The 15,825-nt window shown below is 36.6% G+C and overlaps 1 long non-coding RNA gene across 1 annotated transcript in view; it reads left to right on the top strand.

Annotated features, from left to right (window-relative positions):
• The window catches only part of LOC143406245 (uncharacterized), a 40,729-nt gene that overhangs the window by 16,480 nt on the left and 8,424 nt on the right, over positions 1-15,825 (top strand). The window contains exon 2 of the long non-coding RNA XR_013092183.2: positions 3,101-3,195. This is a non-coding gene — a long non-coding RNA (uncharacterized LOC143406245). The remainder of the gene's footprint in view (positions 1-3,100; positions 3,196-15,825) is intronic.

Genomic DNA, 15,825 nt, shown 5'->3' with positions numbered 1-15,825 from the left:
ACTCTTAAGTGATTTGGGTTTTCGGAGTAAACTATAATTTCTAAGGCCCTTTGGCTCTAATTTTCTCTCCTATGAGACTATTTGATACCATTGTCCTGAAATATTTCAGATGTCATTTTATAATAATCATTTTCCAACATGTATATTTACTTCAGTATGTTAAGCTCTTTTTTCTTTATTTAAACCTTAAGTCTTCAGTTTAAGGTCCACCCAAATTAAAATTAACACAATCCTATCATTGTTGAACTAGGAATACGACAAAAGGCATTTTTTTTTTCTGTCATACAGTCCAGTATTGCATACTATATTCTAAGTGAACATATTTTTAATAAAAATAAACTGGCGATTTACAGCAATTTGGAAAATGAGAACATGAGTTAAGACTTACCTAAAGGAAAGAACTGGGAAGATGAGAAAGAACAAGAATGACTCTTGAGAGAGAATTTTAGTTACACTTTGAACAGTGTAAAACAAAGAGCTGTCTTCACAGGGAGCAAGTCATCCATCCTGAAGGGAAATGCTAGAGTCAGAAAGAAGACAAATGGCACTGAGCCAACCATTTTTAAATTAGTATTATCTCAAGGAAACAGATGAAAGCTTACAGGGAAGGAGGAAAGATGAGTAAGGAAAGGAAAGGGGAAAAGTAAATATAAAACAGAAAGTTGTCCCTAAAATGAAAACGAGAAAAAAAGGGACTTTCTAGAGAAAGTACAGTAACATGCAGGGGTAGAGGGAAAGACATGAAAGAAGGCTGCATACACAGTAAAGACGTCAAAAGTAAATTGAAGGGCTATGGGGACAGCTCAGTGGCAAAGTGCTTGCCTAGCATGTGCAGGGCCAAGGGTTTAATCCCCAGCACCACAAAACTAAACAAAACAACAAAAAATAAGTATATTGATATGACATCAAAAAATGTCTTTCATATTCAAAAAAAAAAAAATAGAGTAGGAAAGTAAAGCCCTGAATCTTTTAAAAATGGCACAAAGACAAAAAGTTCAGTAAACTATTATGAATTAAAAGAGACTAAAGAAAACAAATAATTCTTCTTTTGGTACCAGGGATTAAACCCAGGGGCACTAAGCCCCAGCCCCAGCCCTTTTATATATTTTATTTAGAGACAAGGTCTCACTAAGTTGCTTAGGGCCTCACTAAATTGCTGAGGCTGGCTTTGAACTCTCAATCCTCCATCCTCAGCCTCCCATGTTCTGGGTAAACAGGAATACCACCAATATGTAATTCTTGTTGGAATCCTGGGTTTTACCAGCCACAGTGACACAATCCTGTTATCCCAGCAACCTGGAGGCTGATGCAGGAGTATCCCAGTTCCAGGCCAGTCTCAGCAACTTAGGAAACCCTGTCTCAAAATAAATAATTAAAGCCAGCATGGTGGCACACGACTATAATCACAGTGGCTTGGGAGGCTGAGGCGGGAGGATCAAGAGTTCAAAGCCAGCTTCAGCAAAAGTGAAGTACAAAGCAACTCAGTGAGACCCTGTCTTTAAATAAAATTCAAAATAGGGCTGGGGATGTGGCTCAGTGGTTGAGTGCCCTGGGGTTCCATCCCCGCCACTCCTCCACTCCGCAAAAAATTTTCCTAATGTTGGAGTAACCCTAGATTCAATCCCCAGTATGGGAAAGGGTGGGGGGAGGGAAAGAAAGAAAAGAATTCTGGATTGTTTAAAAAAAAAAAAAAAAAAAGGTCTGGGTATGGATCATACATTAGACAAAAGTATTATGCCAATGATACATCTCCTGAGAGTAATAATATTGGTGTTGTGGTAATGTGTATGTTGTGTGTGTGTGTGTGTGTGTGTTATTATTAGAAGACACATGCTGCCATATTTAGGGGTAATTAATGTGCTGAGATTCCTGCAACTTACTCTCTACCAGCTCAGAGGAAAACATATAAAGAAAAAAAAGCAAAGAAAATGTGGCAAATTGTTGACAATTCTAGAATATATATTATATATTCAAATATTCAATGAATTAGTTTTGTAATTTGTCTTTAGGTTTGATGTTTTCAAAAGTAAAATGTTTTTCAAAATAAAATCACACATAACTTGCCAATAAGCAAGTTGTAATACCAGTTGAGAAAACAAAAATGTGTAATGTACTGAGTTTTCAGCCATGCTCAACCCTTGCCATCCTCCTCTCCCTCTAGAATCCCAACAAAAGGAGAATGTATGAAACTTAATCGGGACTAATTATTAATCAGTTCTGCAAATAAGATTCCTGGTTCTTTGGAGGTTAGTGCTTTTCTTGTAATCAGAACCACAAGAGTTCTCTACTGCCAGTTTGGACAGAAGCAGTTACATTGTGGTATCTATTGGGTAACACTGAGAGAAAAAAAAAATGGGAACCTCTAAATGCAAATTAAGCTTGTTGTGAAAAATAAATAAAATATAAAAAACTATAGACATTAGCTCACCCAGGGGAATTTCTTTTCCTCAACTGAGGTGGGAGTATAATGTCTTAAGTGGACAAGCAAGGAGAGGATAAATTGATAGATACAGTGATTTGCCTCCTACATCTCAGGCAGATATGGTAGAGAATAGACTGACTTGGGTTGTCTGTCTCCAAAAAGAGAATTACTGGTCATTGTACATGCTTTATCAAAATATTATCTTCTCCAACAATCTGAATATGAAAAACTTAAAAGGAACCTTTTCCAAAAGGAGAGAATTTTTGTTAATGAGGAAGCATTCTACCATTACATTAAGTTTAAAACTATAATCAATGGTTCTGGCAAGTGTGAAAAGAAATGGTACACCCCTACATTGCTGATGTCAGGGTACACTGTTACACCATTTTTGGTAAACCATTTGGCAAGAAGTTTCAAGAGTTACAAAAATGTTCTTATCCTTTGGCTATTTCTCAGAATATATTTTGAGGAACAAAGGAGAAAGCAATACGGGTCCCCCCTTATATCTTATATCTTATATCAAGGAAGAAGAAGACAAGCTATATATAGCACAATGATCATTGCAGAATACATATGGTAACAAACAAAGGGAGCAAGAGAAAGAACATGCTCAACAATGAGGAAATGTTTACATAACACATTTCAATGTTAAGTACATGTAATATTTTCAAATTTTAGGATTGTGCAGGGAGAAGGAAAAGTGCTCACACAATGCTCTGTGAAGTGCAGAATATTAAATATGACATCAACATTATGATTCAACTCTGTAAAAGGTAAGTACAAGAACTTTGAACAGGATGGTTTATCTTCTGAGTGAGGTTTATCCTATTTTAAGCCTCCCTTGCTGTTGTTACAATTGTAGATATTTTAATTACTTGCTCTGTAAATAGGATAGTCTGGAATGTAACAAAATCTACTAAGCTGAATACTTCTTTTGGAGAATCAATAAATATGAATTCTGTCTTCACCTCTGCTTCAGACTATCCATATCAAATTATGTAAATTTGCATTACTCTTCAGTCTTTTCTGCTATATGACCAATCTTGTTATATATAGCTTGTTCTCTTGCTCACATTTTCTCCCTTCTAAAAAATTATTTTCTGGACACAAAAAAATGATATCTACAAGATTAGAAAAATATTATGCCAATTGGATAAAGGCAGTTATTGCAGATTGCACCTTTACAGTGCTGTTGTGTAACTAGAGACACTTCTATTTGTGGTTTTGAGGAAGTTCAGTTCAGAAGGGCCACACAGAGTACCAGGAGTTAGAACAGGGGTTCTATGGTTAGGTAAATTGGGGTTTGAATCTCCTCTGTGCTTTCTAGTTGAATGTCCTTGGACAAATATCTTTATATTTCTCTGTAGCTCCATTTCCCCCATCTGTAAAGTGGGTTCAAAAATCATCTACTTTTTAGGGGTATCATCATCCCTACTTTATAGAGATATCTAGTTTCATTTAGTCTACCACTTTTATGCAAGCAGTTGGATCTGGGAGTGGTCAAATTAAGGTACATCTTTTAATATTATAGGACTTGTTTCTCTAGTTAGAATTATTTCCATATTGGCCCAAATATTCAATGGGTAATATTCCTTGAAGATACCTTTAGTAGGCCTGGGGTTGTAACTCAGGGGGTAGAGCAGTTGGCTAGCATGTGTAAGACCCTGGGTTTAATAACCAGTACCCACACGCCTCTTGCCCCCTCAAAAAAACCCACCTTCAGGGTCCTACTTCTGTTGCCATATAAGATATTATATAATAATGTAATAGTAGAGTATAGGAGATTTTTTAGGAATACCATGAAAATTTACATCCCGATATGTTACTTTGTGTGCCCCATAGAATATATAGGGTTGAACTGGGCACCATGGTGCATGCCTAAAATCCCAACAACTTTGGAGGCTGAGATAGGTGTATCTCAATTTTGAAGTCAGCCTCAGCAATTTAGCAAGATCCTGTCTTAAACCAAAAATATAAAAAGGGCTGGGGATGTATTTCAGTGGGAAAGCACCCCAGGATTCAATCCCCAGTATTGGAAGAAAGAGAAGGAAGAGGAGGAGGAAGAGGAGGGGGAGTCAGCATAGGGCTAAAGGGAGGCTGAAGATTCAATTTTGGTCCTTCAGAAACCAAACCAGAAAAGAATTGACTTCTGTAATGCCTCTTGCATATTCCCAACATAGAGTTTGACTACCCCCAGAAGATTTGCAATCTACACTTCCCTGTTTCTAAAGAGAAGTCAATTGTGGAGTCATAGCAATTTGATCAAAACATCTTAGAGGAATTCATCTAATAATATTCTAATCCATCCATAATTAGGAAAGTAAGAATGAGCCAAGTAAAACTCTTTGGAATAAACAGAAAGAATCTGGTGCAAGGAAAGATTAGTAGAGAGCTCACGTTCTGGTTTTACTCTCACCAAGCAATCTGACCAATTGTAATGAACAAGGCTGTAGTCAGGCCAGTGTGGAAGCCGTTGGCACCATCTTGCTCTCAAGTATCTTAAAGTTCACATGATAAAAAAAGAGATGCACAAGTAAGTAAATAAGAGTGACCTGGTAAATGCATACTAAATAGGGTCTTACTGATGCACGATTGTGAATAAGCTTTAAATCTTAAAAGCTTTATTCCAGCAAGCTGTATACTTCGAGTTCTCATTAGTTCTACCAATAACATGGGTCTTGAACTTTCAACATTTCATTAACTGAAAGAAGAGACTGCAGCAATCACTGTTGCAATCGTATGACTGCTATTTTTCCACTCTCATAGCCACCTACTGATCGCTACAAAGCTGCATTTCCTAGAGATGTGTTGAGAGAAGTTCAAGGCACCACAGAACTCCCCCTGTGGCTGTCAGGAGTGCAATTAGACATTTGATGTAGCTTCCAGGTTAATTATAAAGTAAGCATCTCGTTGGATTAATAAATGCTGGGGTTGTTGCCCTTGCAAAGAGGGATGACAGTTCAGAATCATTCAGCCCACTCTTTCTGGTTGGCACTCAGCAATGCTAGTTATCTGGCAGATCAGCCTGACATGGGTTATGTTATAAAAGGCCACATGGGGCAGCTGTGGAAGCAGATGAGTAGTCACAGCACAAGGGTCACACCAAGAATTCTGTGCACATTTAACAGATTCAAGTATCCAATAATATAGAAGAGTTTTACCCAGATTTAAAAGAAAACATGTTTTCCACTTACTTGTTTGATGAAATATTTTTATTTTTGAGAATCATATCACTGAAAGTAATCCCCAAAAGTATTTGCAAATTCCAAGAACTTGAATATGGGGATAGAGTAAGAGTCTATTTCTGAAAAATGTCTTTCAGCACATATAATCTATGTCCAAAGTACATGATAAACCAACCCTGAGCACAACAAAAAGTGATTTCTAAGTAAAGAAAGATTTGGCACTTTGCTTTATTATGATCATACAAATGACAGTAAAATTTTTGTCTTTGCTCTTCCCAGAAAAATATCCGGTAAAGTCTTGAAAAATATTTATTGAATCAATATTTGGCTAGCCTGGGAAAATAGAATTTGTAATTTAAACCTAATACTAATTTCTTTGTAATTTCTACAGGTATTATAGGGACAAATTTTGACACTTAGTAATCTAATTCCTTGTTATCCAAAATATGGTTCACAGACAAGCATCATTGCCATAACCTTGAAGGGTCTGACACCTGAAAAATCTCAGGTGTGTCAAAGAATAATGAGAACAAATTTGTATACCTTAATTGGCTTTATTTGTTATTATATAATCAGACATTAGAGTCCATAATACTGGCTAAGTGTTCTGATGGGCTGAGCAGAGGAGGTTGGTTTCACAGACAGAAAAGGACTAAAGAAAACAGAAACAAAAGAACAACAAGTGGATTGGTTATTTCTAAGTTATTTTCCTTGTAAGGCAGAGACAATAGAAAAATAACTGGTCAACAACAGATTACTTAAGATTCCTTTTTTGTTTTTTTTTTGTAAGAATCGAAATAGAGGGAATTCATTATCTTGACATTTTAATCTGGGCCATTTGAGAAATTAAGCTGTTATCTCTCCTTATTTCAGCTTGGTGATATGAAACTGCATGAGTGACTCCTTTTGGATTTTTAGCTGGTCTACTGGGACCTAGTATAGGAGATTAGTCTAAAATAATGGCCTCCTAAATTTAAGTTTTATAAATCTATTGAATCAGACCCACTGAAAAAATCTGCTCATTAAACTTCACAAAAAACTGTTTTAAAACAAGCGAAATAGTCTTAAAATAAATATCAAAGCCTGCTTTGAAGAGAAACACAGGGGAAGTAAATCTCAGAAATGGCAATGGAAACAAAGAGGAAGTGTGGAAGGTCCAAGACGTGGTTTGTGTGTATGGTGTGGCAGACGCATAAAGTCAAATGGCCATAGCCAAATGATTGTGTGACTCAGGTAAGTTTCTGAACCTCTCTTGGAAATATTTCAAAGCAAGAGCCAAGATAGAAGGCCTATATTCCTCGTGTGACATTTGTCTACAAGTCCCCTGGATTCTTTGCCACAAATTAACAGGGGCCCCTTTTTCAGCCCAGGTCATTCATTTCTGCCAGTGCATATGCCCCTCTCCTCTCTTTTCACCTCCCTTCTACCTACTTCCCTCTACCAGGCACCTGAGACACATGCTTCAGGCATTCTCAGTGTGCTTCTGGCCCTGGAAATAGGAAAACAGCACTTATTCTGGAAAGTCCTTTGCATTTCAGATAGAGTAGATACACATTTGCTCATGAGTTATAGGAATATTCACTTGACTAATTGGGCACAATAAAATCTGTGTAATATCCCCTCATGAACACATACCCACATCTATTGTACTTAATACTGCCAATGAAGAAACAGGCCACTTGTATTTTACTGTACAAATTTTTATTTTTTTATTAAAAATATTAGCTCATATTACTTATAAAAAATAATGAATGTCGTTGCGATGTTTCTGAGCATGCGTATATTGTGTTTTAATCGTATCCACCCTCCCTACTATCTTTTCTTGCCCTCTTCTCTGATTCCCTCCTCCTTCCCTATTAGATACTTTTAGGTACTTTTTTTTCCCCTAAGTTTTCACATTATAAGAAAAAAAGTGATACTTGATACAGGTCTTTCAGGTATGACTGATTTTGCTTAACATGATGACCTCCAGTTCTATTCATTTCAATGTAAATGACATAATTTCCTCTTCTTTATGGAAAAAATTTCATGATATATAATATATGTATAACTTATATATAATATTTTCTTAATAAATTTATCTGTTGATGGGCACCTAGGATAGTTCCATAACTAAGCTATTGTGAATAGTGCTGCAATAAACATCGATATGTAGGTGTCTATTTTGTATAGTGATTTCATTTCTTTCAGTTATAAACCCAGGAGTGATAGAGCTGAATTATGTGATAGCTCTATTTTTAATTTTTTGAGGAAATTCCATACTGCTTTCTGTAGTGTCTGTACTAATTCACATTCTCACAAAAATATATGAGGGTTCCTTTTTCTCTACATACTCACCAACATTTTTTTTCTTGTTCATTTATTGTTTTTTGTTTTGATAATAGCTGTTATGACTGGGGTGAAATGGAATCTCAATGTAGTTTTCACTTGTATTTCTCTCATGGCTAAAGCTGTTGAGCACCTTTGCCTATATTTATTGGTTATTTGTACTTCTTCAAAGAAGTTTCCATTCAGATTCTTTGCACATTTATTGATTGGGTTACTTATTCTTTTGTTGATAACTTTTTCTTGATTTCTTTGTATATTCGAGATATTAATCCTTTGTCAGACGAATATTTGGCAGAGATTTTCTCCCATTCTGAAGATCATCTCTTCATTCTGCTGAGTGCTTCGTTTATGTAAAAGCTTTTTAACTTGATGTAATCCCATTTGTTAATTCTTGCTTATTTCCTGACCTACTGGAGTCCTATTTAGGAAATCATTGACCAGGCAGTGTCTTGAAGTGCTTCCCCTAGGTTGTCTTCTCATAATTTCAAAGTTTTAGGTCTTATATTAAGGTCTTTGATCCATTTTAGGTTGACTTTTATACAAGTGGGGAAAAGGATCTAGCTTCAATCTTCTACATGTGGATATTCAGTTTTTCAAGCACCATTTGTTGAAAAGTCTGTCTTTTCTTCTACATATGTTTTTGGAGCCTTTTTCAAGAAAAAGTTGCTGTAGATGTGTGAGCTTATTTCTGGGCCTTTTAATCTATCCCATTGGTCTATCTGTCTGTTTGTATGCCGATACCATGCTGGTTTTGTTACTGTGGCTCTGTAATACATTTTGAAATCAGGCATTGTGATGTCTCCAGTGTTGCTCTTTGTGCTCAGAATTGCTCTGGCTCTTCAAGCTTCTGTATGAATTTGAGGTTTGATTTGACTAGTTCTGTAAAGAATGCCATTAGCATTTTGATGGTTATTGCATTGAAGTTGTACGTTGCTTTTGGTAATATGACCATTTTAGTAGTGTTACGTCTTCTTATCCATGAACATGGGAGGTTTTCTATCTTCTAGTGTCTTCTTTTCTTTCTTCAGTGTTTTATTCTCTTCATTATAGAGGTCTTTCACCTCCTTAATGAGGTTTATTCCTAGGTATTTTTAATACAATTGTGAATGGGATTTTTTTCTTGATTTTTTTATCAGCAGGTTTGTTATTAATATCTAGAAAACCCACTTATTTTTGTATGTCAGTTTGTGTGTGTGTGTGTTACTGAGGATCAAACCTAGGACCTCATAAGCCTAGGCAAGTGCTTTACTACTGAGCTGTTCATCTCCAATCTATGTACAAAATTTAAAGAAATCTTTCATTAAGAACTGCTTTATAACGCAGCCGTGGTGGCATACTCCTGTAATCTGAGCAGCTCAGGAGGCTGATGAAGGAGGATCAAAAAATTGATGGCAACCTCAGCAACCTAATGAAGCCTCAAGAAAATTAGTGAGACCCTCTCTCAAAATAAAAAATGAACAAAGGCTGGGGGTGTGGCTCAGTGGTTAAGTACCCCTGGGTTCAATCCCTGGGAAAAAAAAATCTACTTTTTATTTTTATTTTTATATTGTTCTAGTAACTTAATAAGGGGTTTGTAATACATTTAAAGGGTATCCCATAGAAAAATAATTGCTAGCAGGGCTTTAAGAAATGTTAATGTCTCTATTTATATCTGTCAAAGGATAAAATTATAACAATTTAGCTAAAGATCTTAATTGGCTCTGTTCACAATTTTAGAATCAGAAAACATTTCATTCCAGAAAATAGAACAAGTATTTTAGTGTGCTGAGCAAAGGAGTTTAGTATTAGAGATAGAGACAGGTTGAAGAAAACAGAAGCAAAAGAACAAAAAGCAGGTTGGTCATTTCAAAATTACTTTCCTCATAAGGGAAGGACAGGAAGACAGAATAATAGAAAAATAACTGATTAATTAACATCAGGTTATTTTAGGCTACTTTTTTATGTGAGGATTAGAGAAAAGGAAACTTCATTATCATTCCAATCAAAACCGGTGCGTTTGGGAAATTTGGCTGTCATCTCTCTAATCCTGATTAGTCAGATAAACAGCTTAGTTTCAACTTGGCAACATGGAAATTTAGCATTAGTGATTCCAATTTGATTTTTCACTCTGGTCTGTTCAGAAGTTTAATTTAAAATAATGTCCTCTAACTGGGTGCAGTTGCATATGCCTATAACCCCAGCAACTTGAAAGTTTGAGGGAAGAGGATCACAAGTTCCAGGCTAGCTTGAGCAATTTAAGATGACCTTGTCTTAAAGTTAAAAAATAGAGAAAGGGCTGAAAGTATAGTTCAGTAGTATAGTACCCTGGGTTTAATCCCCAGTACAATAGATAGATAGATAGATAGATAGATAGATAGAGATCAAGCAGTGTTCTCTTGTAATCTTTATTTAACATGTCTCTGGAGTAGGGGGATGTTGTATATGTGACATGATTTAAGGAAACCATTGCTAAATAGGACAGTGATTGTCAGCTGATCATGATTTAAAGGATAATGAAATCATCCTTTTCCTCCCAAATCTATTTTCTGTTGGGACTTTCTGTTTGCTTAATACAAAGATGCTGAATTAGCAAGCCACATGATTGCAAACTAACCCTGATATGGTGACTTAAAGGTGTCATCAAAATCTTGCCACACTTTACCCAGTGTTGAAGTCTATTTTCACTCTCTTTGGATGCAGACTGGCCCCATCACAGACTTTTTTTTTTTTTTTTTTTTGTACTAGGGATTGAACCCAGGGGCACTCTACTACCAAACCACATCCCTTTATATGTATAATTTTTCTTTTTTTGAGACAGGGTCTCAATAAATTACATAGGGCCTCGCTAAATTGCTGGGGCTGGCTGTGAACTTGTTAGCCTCCTGACTCAACCTTCTTAGACACTGAGATTACAGACTTTGACAAATAGATCATGGCAAAAGTGACTGTGTAGCTTTCAAAGTTGGTCCTTCAGAGTTATGTAGATTCGGCTATTGCTTGGAATGCTCTTTCTGGGAGGTAAGCTACCAGGGTAAGCAGTACAATGACCCCGAGACTACCAGGCAGAGAGGAAACCTCATGGAACCTTGTGGGCACTTTTCTTTGAGAACAGAGGTGCCTTTTTGAGTGTTAAGCTTTCTTGAAACTTCCAAGTTCAGCTCAACCACTGTGTGAGTGTAACTGAGTAAATGACGCCAGCCAAAGCCAGGGGAAGCAGAAAAATTGCCCAACTGAACTCTTCCTGAACTTCTAACCCACAGTCTGGAGCAAATAAAATGGTTGTTCCAAAGCAATACATTTTGGGTTAATTTGTAATGCAGTATTAGATGACCAAAATACCTGGGGACATTTCACTTCCTCTTTTATTACCCCTGTGGTCTCTCTCCTGTGGTATGTATCTGTTTCTCCTCACCAGCCTGCTGAACCTGCTGTCACACCTTAATAAGAAGTTCTTCCAACAATCTCCAGTCAAGATTCTGGAAGCAGAAAGACTGATTGGATTAGCTCGTTTTCTCTTCTGAACATTTCACGATTAAATCCTCAGTGCTTTGAATTAACCAGTCATCCATTGGTCATGACTCCTCTCCAAGTACCCTCCTCTCCATTGCTCTCTTCTCTGGATCTGATGTTGCTATTTGTGATTCCCTTACACTTCTTTTAAATCCTCCTCAAATTATGCTAATTTGAGTATGCTCTTTCTGGTTGGACCACTTCCTGATTATTCTTTTTTTTTGGAGGATGTGGGGTACCAGGGATTAAACTCAGGGGCATTCAACCGCTGAGCCATATCCCCAGCCCTATTTCGTATTTTATTTAGAGACAGGGTCTCACTGAGTTGCTTAGAACCTCACTTTTACTGAGGCTGGTTTTGAACTTATGGTCTCCTGTCTCAGCCTCCCAAGCCACTGGAATTACAGGCATGCACCACCGTGCTGGGCTTTCCTGATTCATTTTTATTGGAATTTTTGCAAAATGTTTAAGGGATACATTCCTAGAATTATTACTTCAAAGGGGACCAATTCTTAGAACACACCTATAAAATAATAGAGTGGTCTACGTAAAAAGTATGCCAATAATCCCAAAACATAGTTAGAATTTGATAAAGTAAAAATTCATTTTTTTTTTCATTACTGGGAATTGAACCCAGGGATTCATTCATGCTAAAATAAGCTTTCTACCACCAAGCTACATCTCTGGCCCTTTTATTTTTATTTATTTATTTTTAAAAGACAATGTCTAACTAAGTTGATTAGGTCCTCACTGAGGCTGACCTCAAACTTGCCATACTCCTGCCTCAGCCTCCACAACCACAGATATTTCAGGCATATGCCACCGTACCTATCCCTTTTCACTTTTTATTTTGAGAGAGGATATTGCTAAATTGCCTAGGTTGGTCTCAATCCTAAACAGCTGGGATTATAGGGATATGCCACTGCTCTAGATACTTAATGTAATTTATAAAGTTAACTATTATAGGGATTTATCTTCTCTGTTCAATGACTGTTGTTGAACAGTAACAAGAAATTAGCATCATTGAAAACAAGACAGGTTTTCAAAAATTAAAACAATCTAAGAGTCTCAAAGTCAGTATTTTTCCACATTCCTGAACAGTACTTTTTTAAAAGAATAAAACTCTGGAGCTGGGTGCAGTGGCGCAGGCCTGTAGTCCCAGTGGTTTGGGAGGAAGGAAGATTGTGAGGCAGGAAGATTGTGAGGGACTTTGAGTTCAAAGCCAGCCTTAGCAATTTAATGAGCCCCTAGGCAACACAGTGAGACTCTGTCTCTAAATAAAATACAAAAATAGGGCTGGGGATGTGGCTCAGTAGTGGAGTGCCCCTGAATTCAATCCCTGGTAGTCACCACCACCACCACCCCGCCCCCGGAAAAAAAAAAAAAAGAGAGAGAGACTCTGGAAATGCTGACAGGTCATACATTTTATGGATCAAAATAGCCTTTCAAAAAGAAAGTAAAATAAAATTTAAAAATCCACTTAATACCAAAACTGACTGCACTAGTCTTATATGATTGATTTCTAAGGTTGATCTTGACTGCGAAGAACTGTTAACTAGTTCTAGGAAGAAAATTACATTAATGTCTTTCTAGCCAGAAGTGGTGGCGCACACCTATAATCCCAGCAACTCAGGAGGCTGAAGCAGGAGGATCGTAGGTTCAAAGCAAGCCTTAGCAATTTAGCGAGGCACTAAGCAACTCAGTGAGACCCTGTCTTAAAATAAAATATAAAAAGGGCTGTGAATGTGGTTCAGTGCTTAAGCACCCCTGTGTTCAATCCCCAGTACCAAACAACAGCAACAACTACATATGTGTTGTTGTTGTTGTTATTGTTTAGAAATATAAATGTATATATTTCTAAGCAATGGTCTTCAGCACATATATTAATAAGAAAACTTACTCTGTGCCATTTTGTGGAAGGAAAAAAGTCTATCCAATAGCACAGGCTAATCCCTTAAGTAAGCTGTTTGGGGAAAGCTTCTAAAAGCTGTTTTTGACTAATGGAAATGTATGTCTCTATTATCACAAACTATGATCATATTTTCAAATTTTGATGAAACAGAAAATCCAGTGCTTTTCCTTTTCTCTAAAGAAAACCAAACATTTCAATAAAATGCTTGCCTTTGTAGGTGTTCTTCTTGGCTAAAACAGTTGTTCGTGGCACAGAATGCCAAAATCCAACCTGAAATGGAAAGTAATCTGGAGTTTTCTGGGCACAGTGGTGCTTACTTATAATTCTAGTGACTCAGAGTTTTGAGACAGGAGTACCATAAATTCAAGGCCCACCTTAACAATTTAGAGAAGCTCTCAGCAACTTAGCAAGACTCTGTCTCAAAATAAACAATAAAAAACTGGGTGGATGTAGCTCAGTGGTAGAGCTCCCTTAAGTTCCATCCTAAGTATCTGCCCCGAAAAGTAACTGGGCTTCACAAATTGACCTTAACCTAATGTCATCACATCTTTCCCCTAAAAAAAAAAAAAAAAAAAATAGATTGCCTTTCTTCAGGAATCAATATGGTAGTAATCACAGTATTGCAAAATGTCTTTAAATTAGATTCCCAGAAACAAAGTAGAAACAAAAGCCCTTACAAAATCAGTTTTTGAGGCTAAATTCCATTTGTTTCCTCAGTGCCAACCAATGCCCTCCATATTTTGAAATATTTGGCAAGTGTCCAGAACACTATAACATTATGAGTGCAGACAATTTTCTTGTGTCTAAACTTATACTTAGATTGTGGTTAAAATAGAGTAGGGAGTGGAGAGGTTACTTTTTAAGCTGTGGCCTTCACCAATACAAATGTAGATTGATATGAAGAAACCAGGACTTTGTTCAGCATGGTGGTGCATGCCTGTAATCCCAGCGGCTTGGGAAGCTGAGGCAGGAGGATCTCGAGTTCAAAGCCAGCCTCAGCAATGGCGAGGTGCTAAGCAACTCAGTGAGACCCTGTTTCTAAATAAAATAGGGCTGTGGATGTGGCTCAGTGGTCAAGTGCTTCTGAGTTCAATCCCTGATACCTGCCTCCCCCAAAAAAGAAATAAGGATTTTAAGAACAGTTACTAGTGAAACCACAAGAGGGTTACCCTAAGCCCCAGCTACCTATAACTATAACTAGCCACAGAAGCCTGGTTTTGAAAAACCAACTCAAACAGTAAATTAATTAGGTCTCATGCTTACCATCCTCAGCTTCGGCTCAAAACAAAACCTTTAGTCTTAGAATGTTAAGAGATTACCTCATTGATTAAATTTTCTCAAGAGGGGTATTCCTACACCTACATTTACAAATCATTTCCTTTTTTGAAAATGAGTACGATAAATGGCCCAAAATAGTCTTGAGTTCTTCATGCAAATATCTCTTAGTCAATCATTAAGCAAGAATACACCTACCAAATGCATTAACCAAGATTTTTAGGTCACTCTTCCACAGTAAAATATGTTGAGAATTATAAAATAGGATGATGGTTGTTACTAAGAAGGAAATCGCTGCTCTGGAATATTTATGGGTGGAAAGTAAGTAAAAAACCAAAATATATGCATAAACTATTACTTTCTTTCTTTTTTTATTTTTATTTTTTTTGTTCCAGAGATTGAACTCAGAGGCACTCGACCACTGAGCCACATCCCATCCCCTGCTCTATTTTATATTTTATTTGGAGACAGGATCTCACTGAGTTGCTAAGTGCCTTGCCATTTGCTGAGGCTGGCTTTGAATTCAGGATCTTTCTGACTCAGACTCCTGAGCCACTGGGATTACAGTCATATGCCACCACTCCCAGCTTATTTCTCATTTTAAATATGCACTTTGGTTTACATGTACAACCATGAGGTCAGTCAAAGATATATGAAACTACCATGAATGATCATTATCAATAGAGATTTATTCCAAAGAGGAAATTTTTCCTCAATAATAAACTGAGACAGAATTGTTTCCTAATAATTCTTGGGAGGGGAATTATATTTAACAGTGACATATATATATACTTAAATTTGTTGACTTCCAAAAATTGAGAGTCACCTAATATGTGGTAGAGTGGTGGTAACATTGAATGGGGAACAAAACACTACTTGCTTTTAAAGTTAAAACTTTATTTATTGTGGAATTTATTCCATAATCATACAAAACCACTGAAAAACTGACTTATTTTTCTCCAAATTATCTTTCCTGAAAGTCTCCCTAAGAGGCATAGTATTGGATTATGTTACACAGTTATCCCTCACAGCAGTGTGACACACAGTGAGTATCTTTGGGTAAAAATCTCATTTCCACAAATTTCTCTTTGCAATATAATGTAGATAAAAGCATTTTATTCACATCTAGATTCACAACAGACTGTCAAGAAATTTGATATTTTTATTGATAGTTATATATATCTCGAATAAGACTTCGAATAAGATTTCATGTT

This window comes from Callospermophilus lateralis, chromosome 8, assembly GCF_048772815.1.
Source record: "Callospermophilus lateralis isolate mCalLat2 chromosome 8, mCalLat2.hap1, whole genome shotgun sequence".
Lineage (NCBI taxonomy): Eukaryota > Metazoa > Chordata > Mammalia > Rodentia > Sciuridae > Callospermophilus > Callospermophilus lateralis.
This window is presented reverse-complemented; position numbering and strand designations above follow the sequence as displayed.